This window comes from Mobula hypostoma, chromosome 6 (genome assembly GCF_963921235.1).
Source record: "Mobula hypostoma chromosome 6, sMobHyp1.1, whole genome shotgun sequence".
Lineage (NCBI taxonomy): Eukaryota > Metazoa > Chordata > Chondrichthyes > Myliobatiformes > Myliobatidae > Mobula > Mobula hypostoma.
Window position 1 is genome coordinate 190,939,203 of NC_086102.1, and position 19,286 is coordinate 190,958,488.

Genomic DNA, 19,286 nt, shown 5'->3' on the forward strand with positions numbered 1-19,286 from the left:
GATTACTGAACTGGGGAGAAGACTAAGGAGCTGGTGGTAGACCTGAGGAGAGCTAAGGTACCGGTGACCTCTGTTTCCATCCAGGGGGTCAGTGTGGACATGGTGGAGGACTACAAATACCTGGGGATACGAATTGACAATAAACTGGACTGGTCAAAGAACACTGAGGCTGTCTACAAGAAGGGTCAGAGCCGTCTCTATTTCCTGAGGAGACTGAGGTCCTTTAACATCTGCCGGACGATGCTGAGGATGTTCTACGAGTCTGTGGTGGCCAGTGCTATCATGTTTGCTGTTGTGTGCTGGGGCAGCAGGCTGAGGGTAACAGCCACCAAAAGAATCAACAAACTGATTTGTAAGGCCAGTGATGTTGTGGGGATGGAACTGGACTCTCTCACGGTGGTGTCTGAAAAGAGGATGCTGTCCAAGTTGCATGCCATCTTGGTCAATGTCTCCCATCCACTACATAATGTACTGGGTGGGCACAGGAGTACATTCAGCCAGAGACTCATTCCACTGAGATGCAACACAGAACGTCATAGGAAGTCATTCCTGCCTGTGGCCATCAAACTTTACAACTCCTCCCTTGGAGGGTCAGACACCCTGAGCCAATAGGTTGGTCCTGGATTTATTTCCTGGCATAATTTACATATTACTATTGAATTATTTATGGTTTTATTACTATTTAATTTATGGTGCAACTGTAACGAAAACCAATTTCCCCCGGGATCAATTAAGTATGACAATGACTATATTTTCTGAACTACATACTGTGAATGTAAGAGTTGCAAGAAACACGTGACTTGGTACTACTGTGACACCAAAAGTAAAAATTGCATATTAGAGTCTTTGCTCCAGTGATGCCTGTTATTTATTAAAATTAGTTTCATGGTTGTGGTCATTTCATCCTGTTTAGATATTGCAATTTTCCATTAACTGCAGCAGCACTAACACAGAGATGGACATAATGTAGTTAATTAGTGCTTTAGAAAAGTGGCTTTGTTAATAGTTTAAAGCATGTTCAGAAAATTACTGGAGAAGAATGATACATTATCTTCAGCAGCTCAGTTATTTATATACATGCGAATTGCCAGTTAACGATGCAGTAGACGCAAACCCATCTTTTCAATATTAGGGATTTGGTCAAAGGCAGCTGTGTTCAAGACACGTGTCTCTTTTCTTTGATGGCAGGTAAAATGTCAAAGCTATTTATAGATTTACAGATTTATAGAATTAAAATTCAGCTGCATGCGAGTCAAAAGTACTTCACAATTTTAGTGCAGCGAGCGAGCACGTTTGCCTTTAGACAGCAAATGGTGGACAATGGTGAAACTGCTTTGATATTGTTGAATGAGTCTCGGGAGAGCTGAAGTATGCCCCTTATACATTTACTGTCAACTCGTGCAGCTGGTCACAGCATTAATTTTGTACGCATGTGCAGACCAGTTGTAAAAGCCTCGTCCGTGCCACAGGGTCGCTAAAGGGATCACATTACAAAGAAAGTAACACATTTTACAAGGCAAGAGAAAGCTGGCTGGAGTTAAGGTCCAAAGGTTTAACAGCACTGTCCTCTAATCTACACAGAGGTCACAAAAGAAAGTTTTACAGAGGACTGTCCACCTGATGATATCATGATGCGAACATTGAACAATTTTTATGCCAGAAGTTTCTCCATTCATTGCAAGTCCTATTGTTATTTATGATATTCTATTGTACTTTTTTCCTGTAAATACCTGCAAGAAAATGAATCTCAAGGTAGTATATGGCAATATGTATACTTTGATATCAAATTTACTTTGAGCATGGCAATGCATGAAGAAATTCATCCCAGAGCTTCTGGTTGGGAACATTGCCTGAGCGAAGCCTCACCTTCCTCTGTGTCAAACATCTCTGCATATCCTGGCAAACCCACTGGGAATAACCGGCATAACCTCACTGGCCAGGATCAGTAGTTGTCAAAGTGGACCATTTGCTGTAGTATACATGTGGACAATAAGATAGAATAGAAATGCTTGATATTTAAATAGCACTTTGTACAACTTGATGGACATCCTGGTGATTTAGACCCAATAACATCTGCCGTGGCCTGAAAATTAGTTGGTTTCTTTTGGAGCCATGTTGCATTTCTGAACAATGTGACAATGTCCTCTTTGGCATTTTGGACACAAAAATCTCTCCTACTTTGGAAGGCATGACAGTATTTCCCTTGTCCTCCCCAAGATTAGAGTAGGTACTTTATTGATTAAATAATTTGCAGAGTTAATAAAGAGGATATTTACTTTCAATCCACTTAAACATTCTGTTTCTGAACCATGTTGCAAAGCGAGCCACAATTACTCTTGTAAAGTCATTGTTAAGAGGGATAGCAGTATTACAGGAATCACAAACCAGCATTACGTTAAATGCATGCATTACATTACTACCCTTTAATAAGACAGGCAATTAGTATTGAGGATGAACACTCTCCCGTACAAGTACTGGGTAAAATGTTTTACACCTCAAACCAGAGTCAAGGCTTCTGTCAGCCTGCTCATAACTTTTCTCTGCAGTGGTAAGGGAATGTGATGCAAAGGCCATGGGCGTTCACTTCCATCACCCGTGTGACATGACTGCAGCTGTACGGCAAGGTGTCACAGGCAAGCTACACTGGACAGTGTGGATCATGATGTGTGAGTACCGTGTCTAACGTCACCATTTCCTTTACCTTTTGGAAAGCCACCTCATGCTACTTTGCCCATTGCCATTTCTTCCCGATCTGGAGTAATGAGTTTAAGGGATGGAGTACAGTAGCCAAGTTTGGCAGGAATGTGTTCTAGTAATGAAGAAATTCTAAAAACTGTGATACATCCTTTGGCCTTGGGGCACTCACCACTGCTCAACTTTCCTCAGCACATTTGTGTGATCATAGTATGTGATGCTTGGTTTAAATAAATCACACTTGTTGCGTTGCACTCTGAGCCCATAATCCTCTAATCTTTTTAAAGCTGTCTTTAGATTTTTGAGATGCTCCTTGTCATCCTTACAGATAAGAATGTCATCCAGATAATGCTGAGTGTGGAGAGTTTTGCAGCACCTGGTCTGTAGCTTTCTGTCAGAGTGCAGATGCAAATCCAAAAATAAGCCTTTTATTCTGATAAACATCCTCATGATCATTTATAGTGAGAAAAACATTGGACTCTTCTTCCATCTCCATCTGAAGGTAGGCCTCAGGTAAGTACACTTTGCTGAAATGTTTCTCTCCAGAAAGGTTTGCAAAGATATCCTCTATCCTGGGCAGAAGGTATGATCTACTTTCAGTACAGGGTAGATGGCGATCTTAAGATCACTAGAGATCCTTACAGATCGACTTTTCTTTTCTACTGTGATCACTGGCTTTTCCCATGGGCCCCAATCAACCTTGGAAAGAATTCCTTCAGACTCCAAAACATTCCTTCAGCAAGACATGGGTGTAACATTTTCATTTAACACTATTTTACCCCTGATACACTGAAATTTTCTACTGCCATCCTTGAACACTGCTGTGATATCATCCAATTCCTTTCTTAATTTCCTTTTAGTTGACTCTCTTGCAGGAGATGTGGCATGCAAATGGTGGATGGACCTCCAATCAACTTGCAGTTGTCTCAGCCAATCATGCCCTCACAATGCTGGCCCTCCTGTTTTTAACCACATACAAGCCCAATGTGGCTTGTAAGCTATTGTATTTCAATGTTGCAAATGTCATTCCCACAGGAATGATCTTTTCTCAAGAGCAAGTTCTTATTTGGATATTTGCAGGCCTCAGTTTAGTATCTTTGAAAGTGTCCAATTCCATTTTAATTTATTTGCCATTCATTTCTAGTGTAATCCATATTGCTTGTCCATTGCTAGTTTTCACATTGCAAATGTTAAAGCTATCTAGTCTTGTGTCACTCTCATCATCAGATTTTTCATCAACAGCATGCAGATTAGTGTTCTTTATGAAAGTGCAATTTGACTTTTTATCTTTTTCTCTTCCGTGTAGTCTATTTGTCTTTCTCTACCTGTCATGCTCTTTGTGTCTGACTTTGTTGCATTTTCTACAAGTTTCACCTTTAAACCTGCATTGGTCTGGTGTATGAGTTCTTGCCACAATGGTAAGACAACTTGTTCAGCCAGGTTTCTGTTGCAATTTTGTTCACACTTACTTTCATTCCTAACTGCAACTCAGTTGTGTCTCTGTCTGCCGTTTCCATTAATACATTTAAAAGAGCAGTTGAAGTTACTTGAATTGTGCTTCAGTTAGGACCCATTTTTGAATGGTTACTTGTAGAATTCCACAAACTAAACAATTTCTCAGTGCATCATTAAGTCCATCACTGAACTTATGATGCTCAGACCACCTCTTCAATCCAGGTGAAATGTACTCCCTTCCCTTTTGATTCTGCTTATGAAATCTAAAGCACCTGCAATCAAATAATGGCTGGGTTCTAAATATTTCTATATTACTTTCCCAATATCAGCCAAGCTCATTTTGGTTGGAGCAGTTAAACTTCAAAGCAAACTGTACACCTTCAAATCCAATGCACTCCACAAAACTGCTTGCTTTAAAATACTGCTCAGTTCTGCCAGTATACATATTCCAGTTATCTTTTGTGTAATCAAATGTGTCTATCTTTCCAATGTAGCCAGCCATTTTGTTCTATTTTTTAATGACTATTATCACCTGGTACTCACTGCTTATCAACCTGCAAGTTATTACATTTCCTTACTCACTCATCTTTCCTTTAGTGAAGAAAATGTGCTGCTCCTAATTTGTATGTCTTACTACACTTCAACAGGTAGGTAGTGATCTTGGGTTAATTTTAAACTTCTTTATTGCCATTGTTATGTCACTGTAAATCCAAAACATTAAACCAATTGCAATGAAAATACTGGATGGAGCCCAGGAGGCAACCCATATACATTCATCTTTACTTTAAGCAAGGAGCATGCACATATCACAGGATGGCATGATGACATATACCATTTATATAATCTGCAATGCATTTTGTAAAATAAAGAATGCTCAAACAATACATTTACAATATTTCACTAATATTTGAGCAATGTTAAATATACATAATTGGCCAGTACAAATTACAAAACATCCATTTTAGTCAACCAACATGTTGAAAAGATCCTTTTCCACGGCAGAATTTGAACAGTTGGAATTTTGCACAAAACAATACATCTTGAGCTTATCTGTTATACTGTCTTGTTGATAATCTTTTTAATAAGTTGAGACGTGGGCAAAGACAGTTTAGCTTTCTTGTACAGGCTTCCGTGTTTTTCCTCTCCTGTCTACCCTGACCTGGTAGAATGGAGAAAGCATTCTGCAGCAGAAACTTCAGCCTACAACTGCTGCAATGTCAATGTTCATAATTTTTTTAAATTAATATAAATTGAAGCAAATGTAGAATCTGAAATAAAGTACTGGAAATACGAGGCAGGGCAGGCAGCATTCCGAGGAACTCTAATGCTTCAGGTAAAGGCCCTTCAGCAGTTTGAGCATTTAATTTTTTTTAATTAAAGCATTGTTTAAGATTGGAGGTTTTGAAGCTCCAATCTCGAGTTACAATTAAAAAACAAAATGAAATAATCTGTTGGATTGTCCAATTCAGTAGATTCCAGTTAATTCGACTATTGGTTAACCGGGGCAGCTGCTTATTTGGAGCAACTCCAAAAGAACAAAAACTAATCAAGAAAATTGTTGGGATTTGTTGGTTTATTTGGGACACTATGCTGCTTAACTGAGGCAGGAGACTGTCGCCAAACAGTTTCTAACTGGCATTAATCACCTGCATGGCCATTAGACACAACACCGTGCTTCAAGCAACAGTTTTTAAATAGGGTGGGGAGGGGTGGGGAGTGTGTCTGAGTGTATCTGTTCCAAAAGAAGCTATTTTTGTCACTGATAGCTGGAGAGTAATAGGCAGTAAGACAATTCAGGACAGTTTTGCTCTCTGCAGTTGCAAGCATTCAGGCTTGGAGATGCCAGAAATGGCCAAGACTGAAAATGAAACAACTTCACTGCCACAGGAACTACAAAGAATTAAGGTATTGACTGTCATCTTGAATATTACAACCAAAATCAAAATTTGGAAGATACAATCATCTAAAACATTGCGCAAAGGCTGTCCAAGGTGTCTGCACTGACTTTGTTCATTTACAATCACAAAAGAACGCAACGTAGATGAATTGCACCATAAGTATTTGGAACTAATATACAGTTTTATAGTACTGCCATAATATTAGTCTTCTAATTTTTTCTGTATTTCATTTATATACATAATTTGTTACACGGTTTGTCTTTCATTTCCATTTAACCAATCTTTAACCATTTCCCTGAAAATTTGTCTAATTGGGACAGCTGCTTGACTCAAAGTGTACAGGTCCCAATGTACCCAAATTAACTGGAATCCATGTACTTACAGTACAAACTTCAAACCCTGATGAGAGAAGCTCAAACTGCTAGCACTGGATTTATCCTTCCAAGGTATACTTTATCACAAGTGTACATTCATTCAAGACTTCAGTGCACCTTTTATATGGGAGCATTCTTGGGATCTAATTTTGGAGACACATACTCTCTTGACATTATGAATTAAGACTGCACTGTAGCGTAGTGGTTAGCACAATGCTTTACAGTGCCAGCGACACAGGTTCAGTTCCCACCACTGCCTGCAAGGAGTTTGTACGTTCTCCCCGTGACCACATGGGCTTTCTCTCAGTGCTCTGGTTTCCTCACACAGTCCAAAGACATATCTGTTGGTAGGTTAATTGGTCATTGTAAGTTGGCCCATGATCACACTAGGATTAAATCAGGGGCTGCTCGGCAGTGCAGCTTGAAGAGCTTCCCCGTTGGATCTCAGCAAATAAAAATAAACAAATTTGAAGATTTTTCAGGGAGTCACAGAAAAGATGTGCTAGATGTTCAACCGCTCCCTTTGTTTTTACTTTGTATATGTTACTTCAAGCATTGGTGCTACAGATTTATACAGAAACTGTTGTTCAGAGCAGGTTGCCTTGCCTACCTCTGCCTAGAATAGAGAGCAAAGGAACTAGATATCACAATAAACATAACTTGAGAACAAAATCCTGTGAAATTAGAATGAACAGGAGCATTCCTCTTGGCTTCACTACACTCAACGTGTCCGCTAATGACCATAATTTCCCATTCATTCTGCTGTTAATACAGATGGAAAAAATCCATGGAATGCATCAACAGCTCAGCTAGTATTTTGTGAGCAAAACCAGAGCCCAATTTCAATCTAACCTGCCTAAGGATTGAGAGTTCAATCCTTATCCAAACCTTGGCACCAATTAACTTTAACTTTGTGATTGCCTTCATTCTGATTCCTGAGGATCAGCTGTTCCCAATTTTGTTTAATTAACATTAGTGATTTACAATAAACCCAATAGATGTTTTGTGTTAAGGTATTGGAAACAGAAATAACAGCTTGTATGTATTCATTGGATTGAAATGTCATCTTTCTGTTTAACTAGAGCCATAGATCCAAGCATTAATCCCCTAGAACTTGCTTTCAAAGTATAAACCTCTTTTGATCATCATAAATGGGCCTGTTTAGAATTTCCTTCCTGTGACAATGATGCTGGAGCAAGGAAGCCTCTGAATTTTAACCCGTTCTCTCAATAGGCAAGCTACCTGCTTAACCATATATAATATTTTAAAAAAGATATAACTATGAAAAAAAATCATCCTTCGCAAGCTTTCCCCTGATTTTGTATACCAAGACTATTTGTCGAAGCTTTACTATAGCTGGTAGATAAAGTATTTGCATCTTTGAGCACACCTAACTCTAGTGACAAAAAGTAATCCAAGAATGAAAACCATTGCCGCTGGCCTGCGACCGCCATGGGGTTGTTTTTTCCTTCCATGCCCCACTCTCAGCTCCAATGCAATGATTGTTCCAAAGAGTCGAATTTCATACTTTGATCCTTCATTAGCAAGTAGCAAACATTCAACCTTGAATTGATATTAAATGTCATCTCAGTGGTCAGCAAAAGATACAACCTCCACTGGTCCCAAGCTACAAACTGCCACAAAATTAGCAAGAAAACACAACTTACTCCCTTCGCTTTTACCACATCTCCACTAATGTGACTAATTACCATAATAAACACACAACAGTGAATACAATGCAGGTAGAGAACAGGTACATGGCTCCTGTACCCAACTACAAGTAAAATCACAGGGCCAGATGGAAGGAAAGGGATAGAATATATTCCATTTTCTAAGGCAGCTGGAATTCCTTTCTAATCTCCTTGCATTTTTTTTTATCATCCTGTAGTGCATCATTCTACTCCATTGCCTCAGAAGGCTCATCATGCAGCTTTACAACATCCTTCGGTGGAAAAAATGTTGTAGAAAATCTAGATAAATACAGAATAATTTTGTACGCATGTTTCAAGAATCCAAAACATCCAGGCACTAATTTGTTCCTATATTTGCAAAAAACAATTGTTTACTCGAGATTCAGCAATGATGAACAATGAAGGAAGATACTGAAATAATTAAATTCTACCCTTAAAGAATAAAAAGTCCTGAAGCATGACTGTACTATGAGAGATTTTAGAGAAAGCAATAATTAATGATATTTCAATGAAATCGTGCTTACTTTCTATCCCTTTTATCAACTATTTGTGGTAATTGAAATAATGAATATCATACAGGCACAGTCAAATCAGCATCTATGGCTATTACAACTTAGAGCAGAACAGAGAGAAGGTATTTAACTTCCAATGCCAAAAGCACAGCCCTCATACATCAGGAAATTGTTCAAGTGGCTCAAAGTTCCACCTCAAAAAAAGTTGGTATAATCCGAGTGCACGGGCCAGAAATCCCAGTTTGCACATTTTAATCATGTTATATCCAATGGGAGGAGTCAATTAGAAGAGGACCAGAGTTATTTTTTGTTGCATATTTATAAAAATAATTGCAATATTGAGTAAATTATAGAACAGCTGCATGCTTTAAAATTCTCCAAAATGGGAGAAACAACTATTTTTAAAAACAAATAAATTAGAAAGGAAGTGCAGCACATCTGTGTTTCTATAGAATGATGTAATAAGTTCTACCATTTCCTGGATGCTGTTCGTAGTTTAACCGAATACTGCTTCTCTCACAACAGAAATTACGCAACCAGAAATGTATCTTTTTGCTATCCTGGGAATCAAAGCCCAATGACAGGACAATTTTGTTGCATCTGTGACGAGAAAAAAACTGAATCCTTTTTGGATGACTGTTACTAAATTTATGCACGAGAAGAACTGGAAACAGTAAACGTAGATGTTGGAAAAGTATTTTCTTGAAAACCCTTTGGATGGGATGGTAAAAGCATCTGACCTGGGTACATCAAATTACGGGTACAAAGTGCACCAATGGTCCCGAAAGCCGCTCAGCCCAAAGCCAGGAAATCAACACTGTATGATGCACTTCAAAATAATAACGTTCCAAAGTCAAAAAGGGTACCGCATCCTTTATTGTGAAAGCAGCAAAGACAAATGATTTTGTAGCAATGAGAAAACAAACAAAACTAAATTAGCAACATAACATTCAAGTTAGCGAAGTAACAAAAATAGTTGTCGAACTATCAAATTTAAGCAAACTAATAGCGATGTAGTTAGCAATTCGGAGAAGGAAGTCTGAGAATCGGAGCGGGAGTGCGGAGGAAGCCATTCTTGAATTTTTCATTTTTTTCCCCCATCGGCATTCAGAGAGGCAGGACTGTGCAGGCATGTGACATCAGGCAGTGAAGCGCGGAAGATTTAAAAGGAACAGAGCCTTATACAGCGGGCAGCGTAGTTTGCGGGCGGCGGAGTGAGCCGGGTCAGAGTGAAGGCTTAAGGGCTTTGGCTCAACAACCTTAGGCGGAATCGGGCGAGGCAAAGAGGGTTCGGTATTCATTTTTTGTTGTTATTTGAGGAGAGGGGCAGTATGAGTGTGAGGACAGCTTGTTGCTCTCGGTGCCGGATGTGGGAGGTCCTGGAGTCTCCAGGCCTCCCGGACGTCTACATCTGCGCCAGGTGCGCCGAGATGCAGCTCCTAAGGGACCGCGTTAGGGAACTGGAGCTGCAGCTTGATGACCTTCGTCTGCTCAGAGAGAATGAGGAGTTGATAGAGGAGTTACAGGCAGGTGGTCACACCAGGGACACGGGAGGCAGACAAGTGGGTCACGGTTAGGAAGGAGAAGGGGAAGGGTCAGGTACTAGAGAGTACCCCTCTGGCTGTGCCCCTCGACAATAAGTACTATTGGGGCAGACAGCTTACCTGGGGGAAGCAACAGTGGCCGTGCCTCCAGCATAGAGTCCAGCCCTGTAGCTCAGAAGGGTAGGGAAGGGTAGGGGACTCGATAGTAAGGGGGTCAGATAGGTGATTCTGTGGACGCAGTCCGGAGACCCGGATGGTAGTTTGCCTCCCAGGTGCCAGGGTCCGGGATGTTTCTGATCACGTCCATGAGATCCTGAAGTGGGAGGGAGAGGAGCCAGACGTCGTGGTACATATAGGTACCAATGACATAGGTAGGAAAAGGGGAGAGGACCTGAAAGGAGAATATAGGTAGTTAGGAAGGGAGTTGAGAAAAAGGACCGCAAAGGTCGTAATCTCGGGATTACTGCCTGTGCTACACGACAGTGAGAGTAGGAATGCAATGAGGTGGAGGATAAATGTGTGGCTGAGGGATTGGAGCAGGGGGCAGGGATTCAAGTTTTTGGATCATTGGGACCTCTTTTGGTGCAGGTGTGACCTGTACAAAAAGGATGGGTTACACTTGAATCCTAGGGGGACCAATATCCTGGCGGGGAGATTAGCGAGGGCTACTGAGGCGACTTGAAACTAGAATGGTTGGGGGGTGGGAATCAAATTAAAGAGACTAGGAGAGAGGAGGTTAGTTCACAAATAGAGAAAGCTAGTAGACAGTGTGTGAGGGAGGATAGGCAGGGGACAGAGATCAGGAGCACTCAAACCAAAGTGTAGGGGACAAGGAAGAAAAAGATAACAAAGTTCTTTGCTCCATTAAGGATAAACAGAGAAGGAGGTGGAGAGTTTCTTAAATGCATCTATTTTAATGCTAGGAGCATTGTAAGAAAGGTGGATGAGCTTAGAGCATGGATTGATAGCTGGAAATATGATGTTGTAGCTATTAGTGAAACGTGGTTGCAGGAGGGGTGTGACTAAATATTCGAGGATTTCGTTGCTTCAGGTGTGATAGAATAGGAGGGGCAAGAGGGGGAGGTGTTGCATTGCTTGTCAGAGAAAATATAACAGCGGTCCTCCGGCAGGATAGATTAGTGGACTCGTCCAGGGAGGCTATTTGGGTGGAATTGAGGAATAGGAAAGGTGTTGTGACGCTTATCGGGGTGTATTATAGACCACCTAATGGGGACCGAGAACTGGAGGAGCAAATTTGTAAGGAGATAGTAGATATTTGTAGTAGGGACAAGGTTGTGATTGTGGGAGATTTTAATTTTCCACACATAGACTGGGAAGCCCATTCTGTAAAAGGGCTGGATGGTTTGGAGTTTGTCAAATGTGCGCACTACAATTAATCAGGAATTAGAAATTAATAATGACTACAAATTTGCAATACTGACACAGCTGCACATATGTGAGCTTTGAAACTATATAGGGCTTGGCTTTTTGTAATGTTGCATTTCAGTTTGTGCACTATGACCAAGAGTTCTATCAAAAGCCTGTTTACAGAGAGATTATGTACATTGAATACAGGCAGCAATTGCAGTAACATGCATGTGATATTGTTATGGCAAAATTCTACTCTGTGAGCTTATACTTGGTACAGGTTTCCCCTGCCATCCGAAGGTAGAGCGTTCCCATGAAACAGTTCATAAGCCGAAATGTCGTAAAGCGAAGAAGCAATTACCATTTATATGGAAAAAATTTTGTGAGCATTCGCAGACCCAAAAATAACCTACCAAATCATGCCAAATAACACATAAAACCTAAAATAACAGTAACATATAGTAAAAGCAGGAATGATATGATAAATAAACAGCCTATATAAAGTAGAAATACTTTTCCACAATCATTACTGAACTGTTCTCCGGAGCGAAAGTCTCACTCAAGCGTCGTCGGCAGAAAATCTCACGCAAGCGCTGTTGGCAAAAACACTCTCTCCAGTAACCTTTAAGCTATTAAGCTGCCAAATCATACCAAATAACACGTAAAAATACACAGCCTATATAAAGTAGAAATAATGTATGTACAGTGTAGTATCACTTACAGGAATTGGGAAGACAGCGCCGAGCACACAGATGATGGTGTGTTAGGCTGGGTCGTCGCAGGTTGGGGTGGTGCAGTGGCCCCCACCCTCCGGGCCGCCGACCCGATACACTGCCGCGAAGCATGCAGGGATCCAGCAGTAGCCGGGAGGTACACAGCACATCTTTAAGAAAAAAGCCGAAATAAACATGCTAATTAATTAGGTGCCGCCCGACACGTAATTGTCGGCCCAGATCAGTACCGATTTCCGATTGCGTTGTCTCTGATCTGGGCCGACAATTACGTGTTGGTGGCACCTAATTAATTAGCATGTTTATTTCGGCTTTTTTCTTAAAGATGTACTGTGTGCCTCCCGGCTACCGTTGCATTCTCCGCGAATCCGTATCTGTCCGCAGCCTGGGGGTTGGGGTGGTGGGACACTGGGGTATCATCTCGTCATCTGTTTCCATTAGAGCAGGCAGCTAATCTTCTTCTATGACTGGTCGCCTCGATGTCAAAGGTCGAGGTTCGTCGTCTGCTGTGGCTGATGTGGAAGGCTTGCTTGACTGCTGAGCCTCGCGCATTTTTCTATCACACAGTTCTTTGTAAGGACTCCAACCATCCTGCAAATATCCCCTAAACCAACGTACCCTTTCAAAATTAAAGTCGTACTTTATCATTACTCATTCGGTTTTGATTGTTATCCTTTTTCTTCCAATTGCATCAGCTCTTCATCAAACAGATCTTGGTCATGGGATGCCAAAACCTCTTCAACATCATCTTCGTCAACTTCCACAAGCCAAACTCACGTTGTCCTTACTTCGTTCACCATGATCAAAATGCTTAATTATGTCTAGTTTTTACGCTAAGTATAACACCCTTACGAGCTCTTTTAGACTTTTCCAATACCATAGAACTCATCTTGCAAATGGCTGCTCACAGGCATGTGTTAAAGCAATGCTGGTGAGAATCCGGGGGAGAGCGGCTGCTCGGGGTGCGCGCTGCCTTTTATCGCGCGCTGATTTTTTTTTGTAACAGTGAAAACACCTTCTGAAAGCGAAAACAGGGTACTAATGTAGGTCTTTCGTAACAGTGAGGTTTCGTAAAGCGAACGTCGAAAAGCGGAGGACACCTGTACTGGCTATCCACCCAATCTATGCCTCTCGTAATCTTGTAGACCTCTATCCTCCCCTCTCATCCTTCTATGCTCCAAAGAGAAAAGTCCCAGCTCTGCTAACCTTGCCTCATAAGACTTGTTTTCCAATCCAGGCAACATCCTGGTAAATCTCCTCTGCACCCTCTCCATAGCTTCCACATCCTTCCTATAATGAGGTGACCAGAAATGAACACAATACTCTAAGTGTGGTCTCACCAGAGATTTGTAGAGTTGCAACATGACCTCTCTACTCTTGAACTCAATCCCCCTATTAATGAAGCCTAGCATCCCACAGGCCTTCTTAAGTATCCTATCAACCTATGCAACGACCTTGAGGGATGTATGGATTTGAAACCCAAAGTTCCTCTGTTTATCTACACTCTTAAGTAACCGACCGTTAACCCTGTACTCAGCCTTCTGGTTTGTCCTTCCAAAATGCATCACCTCACACTTAGCCGGACTGAACTCCATCTGCCACTTTTCTGCCCAACTTTGCATCCTGTCTATATCCTCTTGTAACCTTCGACAACTTACAGCTCCATCCACAACTCCTCCAATCTTTGTGTCATCTGCAAACTTACTCACCCATCTTCATCCAGGTCATTTATAAAAATCACAAAGAGCAGGGGTCCCAAGACAGATCCTTGCGGCAGTCCACCAGTCACCAACCTCCAGGCAGATTACTTTCCTTCCACTACTACCCTCTGCTTTCTTCCTGTAGGCCAATTTTTTATCCAAGACTTTCTGGATGAGTCTCTCGTGGGGGACCTTGTCAAATGCCTTGCTAAAATCCATGTAGACCACATCTACCGCACTACCCTCATCAATTTCTTTTGTTACCTCTTCAAAAAACTCAATTAGGCTCGTGAGGCACGACCTTTCCTTCACAAAGCCATGTTGACTATCCTTGAGTAGACCGTACTTCTCCAAATGCTCATAGATCCTATCATTAAGAATCCTTTCCAACAGTTTGCAGACCACCGACGTAAGACTCACCAGTCTATAGTTTCCAGGATTCTCCCTATTACCTGTTATAAACAAGAGAACTACATTTACCATTGTCCAATCCTCCAGCACCTCCCCTGCAGCCAAAGAGGATTCAAAGATCATAACTGCTGCTCCAGCGATCTCTTCTCTCGCTTCCCACAGCAACCTGGGGGATATCACATCTGGCCCTCGGGACTTATCAATCTTGATGTTTTTAATAAGATCCAACACTTCTTTCTTAATCTCCACATTGTCTAGCACACAGGCCCGTTCTATTTCGAGCTCACCCTGATCAAGGTCCTTTTCACTTGTGAATACTGAAGCAAAAGTATTCATTTTGGACCTCCCCAACCTCCTCCGCCTCCAGGCACGTTGCCTTCTTTATCCTTTAGCGGCCCCACCTTCATTCTTGTCATCCTTCTGTTCTTCACATACGCATAGAACGCCTTGGGGTTCTCTTTAATCCTACATGCCAAGGCCTTTTCATGCCCCCTTCAAACTCTAAGTCCTTTCTTAAACTCCTTCCTGGCTACCCTACATTTCTCATGAGCCCCTCCTGCTTCCCATATCTAACATATGCTTCCTTCTTCCTCTTGATGAGTTGCCTCACGTGTTTCGTCAGCCACGGTTCACTTTTCCTACCATTTTTTCCTTGTCTGCAAATTCATGAAGATCCCCAAGTAGTAAAGTCTTTTTTATTCTCTAATTGAAAGGATTACATACAGATCTTATTCACAGAAAGATGATCAGTGACATTATCTCATTGCAGCAATATTAGAGCAAGAGAGTACATAATACAAAGCAAAATGATTTTTATAGCCATGGCAGGTGATGGGAACTTGAAAAGTTGCTGCAAAGCGTCTAATTTAAAATGGCATTTATACCCTGGGTATGTATGGCCATGACAATCAACTTGATTGCAGTCCTACTCATCCCCCACATCTCAGCACATGCTTCACCTGAAGCCTACAGCTGAAACACAGCCATTTGGATCTCCTAGAAAGACAGGGTGAACCTTCAGCCACCCCTCAATACTGTCCAGCATTGCCAGATTATTATTTGCTGACCTGTAGATTGGTTGGTAAGTCCCAGTGTGTAATTTTCTGGCTGGCGAAGGATTGGAATTGGTTTATTATTGTCACATGTTCTGAGATCAGTGAAAAGCTCGTCTTGCATACACTTCATACAGATCAAATCATTACAGATTCCATTGAGGTAGAAAAAGGTCAAACAATAATAAAGTGTAACAGCTACAGAGAAAGCGCAATGCAAGTAAACAATAAAGTTAAGATCATAGCAAGGTAGATTGTGAGGCCAAGAGTCCACCTTATTGGACTAGGGAACCATTTACTAGTCTTATAACAGCTGGGTGAAAGCTGTCCTTTAGCCTGGTTGTACACACTTTCAGATTTTTGTATCTGCTCCCCAAAGGAAGAGGGAAGGAGAGAGAAAGTCTGGGCTGAGAGATGCCTTTGATTATGCTGGCTGCTTTACTGAAGCAGCGAGAAGTATAGATAAGAGTCCACAGAGGGGAGGTGGTTCCTGTGCTGCGTCCACAACTCTCTGCAGCTTCTTACAGCCATGGACAAAGCAGTTGCCATACCAAGCTGTTATGCATCCAGCTGCATTGATAAGGGTCAACAGGGACATGCCAAATTTCTTTAGCCTACTGAAGAAACAGAAGAGATGGTGTGCTTTCTTGGCCATGGCACCTACATGGCTCGACCAAGGCAGGCTATGTGTTTACTCCCAGGAACTTGAAGCCCTCAACCTCAGTGCTGAGGGGCTACGCGGCCCAACTAACAGAGGTTTTAATGGACATCTTTAATATCTCTGAAACAGTCCATTGCCCCTGCAGGCTTCAAGACAGCCACCATCATACCAGTGCCCACGAGAGCAAAGATAATTGGCCTAAATCATCACCATCCATTGGCACTGACTCCAACAAGGTCGATGCCTGAATACAAGCTGTGTTTGCATATTTCTGGATATCAAAGGTGGCAACTCAGTTAAATAAAATGCAAATAATGATGAAATGCCATGTTTTATATGGTAAGCGCAGAAACCATCATAAATTAATGTACAGAAACAGTTTAGTGAGAAAACCATTGGGGTACTGTGTCAAGTTTCAAACTTTACATTATTAAACAATACTGAGACAATCTAAAGCAAACAGCACAGTTGGTACCTGGAATAAAGGCTTTAGAAACATAGAAACATAGAAAATAGGTGCAGGAGTAGGCCATTCAGCCATTCTAGCCTGCACCGCCATTCAGTATGATCATGGCTGATCATCCAACTCAGAAACTTTGAAAACAGAAAGCTCAGGTCATACAGCACCTTTAGAAATATTACTACTCAATCTTGTCCAATCATCATTCCCCACTGATGTTCCCCCCCCCCCAAGTATTTATCCTTTTAAGCGGAACAGGTGCTACACCTGTCCCTCCACTTCCTCCCTCACTACCTTTTAGGGCCCCAAACAGTCCTTCCAGGTGAGGTGATACCTTACCTGCAGGTCCTTTGGGTCTTATACTGTATCTGGTGCTCCGTGTGGCCTCCTGTATATCGGACATAGATCGGGAGACCACTTCGCTGAGTACCTAGACTCCAACCACCAGAAGCAGCCAATGGCCGCCCATTTTAATTCCACTTTCCATTCAGATATGTCAATCTATGGCCTCCTCTACTGTCACAATGAAGGAACAACAGGTTGGAAAAACAACACCCTACATTCCGTCTGAGTAGCCGCCAACCTAATGGCATCAAAATCAATGTTCCCAACCCCCCTCACTCTCTCACATTAACTCCTTGCCTGCCCATTGCCTCTCTCTGGTGCTCTTCCTCCTTTTCTTTCTTCTATGGCCTTCTGTCCTCTCCTAGCAGATTCCTCCTTCTCCAGGCCTGTATCTCTTTCACCAATTGACTTCCCAGCTCTTTACTTCATCCCTCCCCTCCCCCCCCCCCGTTTCATCCATCACCTTTCGTTTCTCTCTCGGCTCCACCCCAACCCTTTTAAATCTACTCATCTTTTCTCCAGTCCAGCAGAAAGGCCCCAACCCAAAACGTTGACTGTGCTCTTTTCCAGATGCTGCCTGGCCTGTTGAGTTCCCCCAGCATTTTATGTGTGCTGCTTGGATTTCCAGCATCTGCAGATTTTTTCTTGTTTTTAAATATCCAATCTTTCCAGTCTGTGATTTTTCACCTGAACTAAAAACACAGGCACAGTATATACAAAGTGATGTACATTTAGACCATAAGATATAGGAGCAGAATTAGGCCTTTGGGCCATCGAGTCTGTTCTGCCATTTCATCATGGCTGATCTATTTTCCCTCTCAGCCCCAATCTCCTGCTTTTTCCCCCATATTCCTTCATGCCCCAACTAATCAATAACCTCTACCTTAAATATAACCAATGACTTGGTCTCTGCAGCAACAACTTATTCACCAACTTTAACTAAAGAAATTACGCCTCATTTTTGTCCTAAATGGACGTTCCCTCTATTCAGAGGCTGTGGCCTCTGGTCTTAGACTCCCCTACCTTAGGAAACATTCCCTCCACATCCAGTCCATCAAGGCCTTTCAACATTTGATAGGTTTCAATTAGATCTCCTGTCATTCTTCTGAATTCCAGAGAGTACAGGCCAGGAGCCAAACGCTCCTCATATGACAACCTTTCAAACCCAGAATCACTTTTGTTATCATCTCCAATGATACAGGATCTTGGCAACAATTTGGACCTAGAACTGGAGTGTCTGTGATGGAAGTTTCGATTGGCAAGAACACCTAGTGTGGCAGCAGCACAAGTACCTGAATATCACTGTCTCCTGTTTTAAATGATTAATTTGTGAACAGGTCCTTGCACATTGTTAGAATTGAGGGTAAAGGAGGCTGGGAGAAAAAAATGAGATCCTTGGCAGTATGAACAGCAAAATTGAGATGATACAAAGTTACTCTTGGTGAAGTTGGTGCGCTGATCAGAGTGGGAGCTATCCAGCTTTTGGTGTCAATGTGTTACATCCGGTGGTGGATGGCCCATGCATCTAGACTGCGGTGCATTAAAAGGTGGGTAGAGTTGAGGGGGTGGCCAGGCCGACCCTAGGACATCTGTTAGTGCTTTCAACACATGTTCTGTAATTCCAACAGTTATGAGTGGGTCAAGTGGCTGAATAATCTGAATTCTATTTGGTTTTATATGGCACTCTCAAATTTTTCACTTTTTTTTTTGAGTTTCTACCAAAATTTCCTGATTTAATTTCAGGTGGCATGTTAGCAAAAAAGATAGTTTCCTAAATTTGAAGTTGCAAAAGTTTACAAAAGATCATTAGAGACAGGTTCAAGAAAATTCTTAACAATAATTATAGCTAAAGACGGGAGGAATTACCAAAGAATTTCCTTGTTTTGGTTTTGACTCCCATGTGGCATATATCTTAAATAGAGAACACAGCAAAGTTCTGGGAATAACATGGATCTGGTGCAGCCTTGTTTTAACAGAGGGTTTTTGTTACTTTCCTGCTGGGAGATTTGAAAATGCCCTGCAGATTTTCCAACCCATCCATTTTTTATTATCAAAGGCCAGTTTGCTCATTGACAGAAAGGTATCGTATCTTTAATGAAAAATACTAATTTGATCACTGATGAAATAAACACTAGAAGAACAACAGTGTGGTACATTTTTCACAGAACTACAAAGCGTAGCAATTAGAGTTATTTGCCAAATCTCCTTTGCCAACATACTAAGTTTCAGCTCAGTAGAGACGAACTTTCCCTGTACTGAAGGGCAGTTGTAAGTCTCACAAGAGGCTGCTTATAAATCTGCCAAGTTACCAGCCCTGGCAAAACTGGAATTTTCCCTGCTGATTTGGAAACATTCACATTAATCAGGTTTCTATGATCTATTCAACATAA

The 19,286-nt window shown here is 41.6% G+C and overlaps 1 protein-coding gene across 9 annotated transcripts in view; it reads right to left on the minus strand.

Moving 5' to 3' along the window:
- nckap5l (NCK-associated protein 5-like) overlaps window positions 1–19,286 on the minus strand; it is an 890,431-nt gene that overhangs the window by 606,476 nt on the left and 264,669 nt on the right. The window lies entirely within an intron of this gene.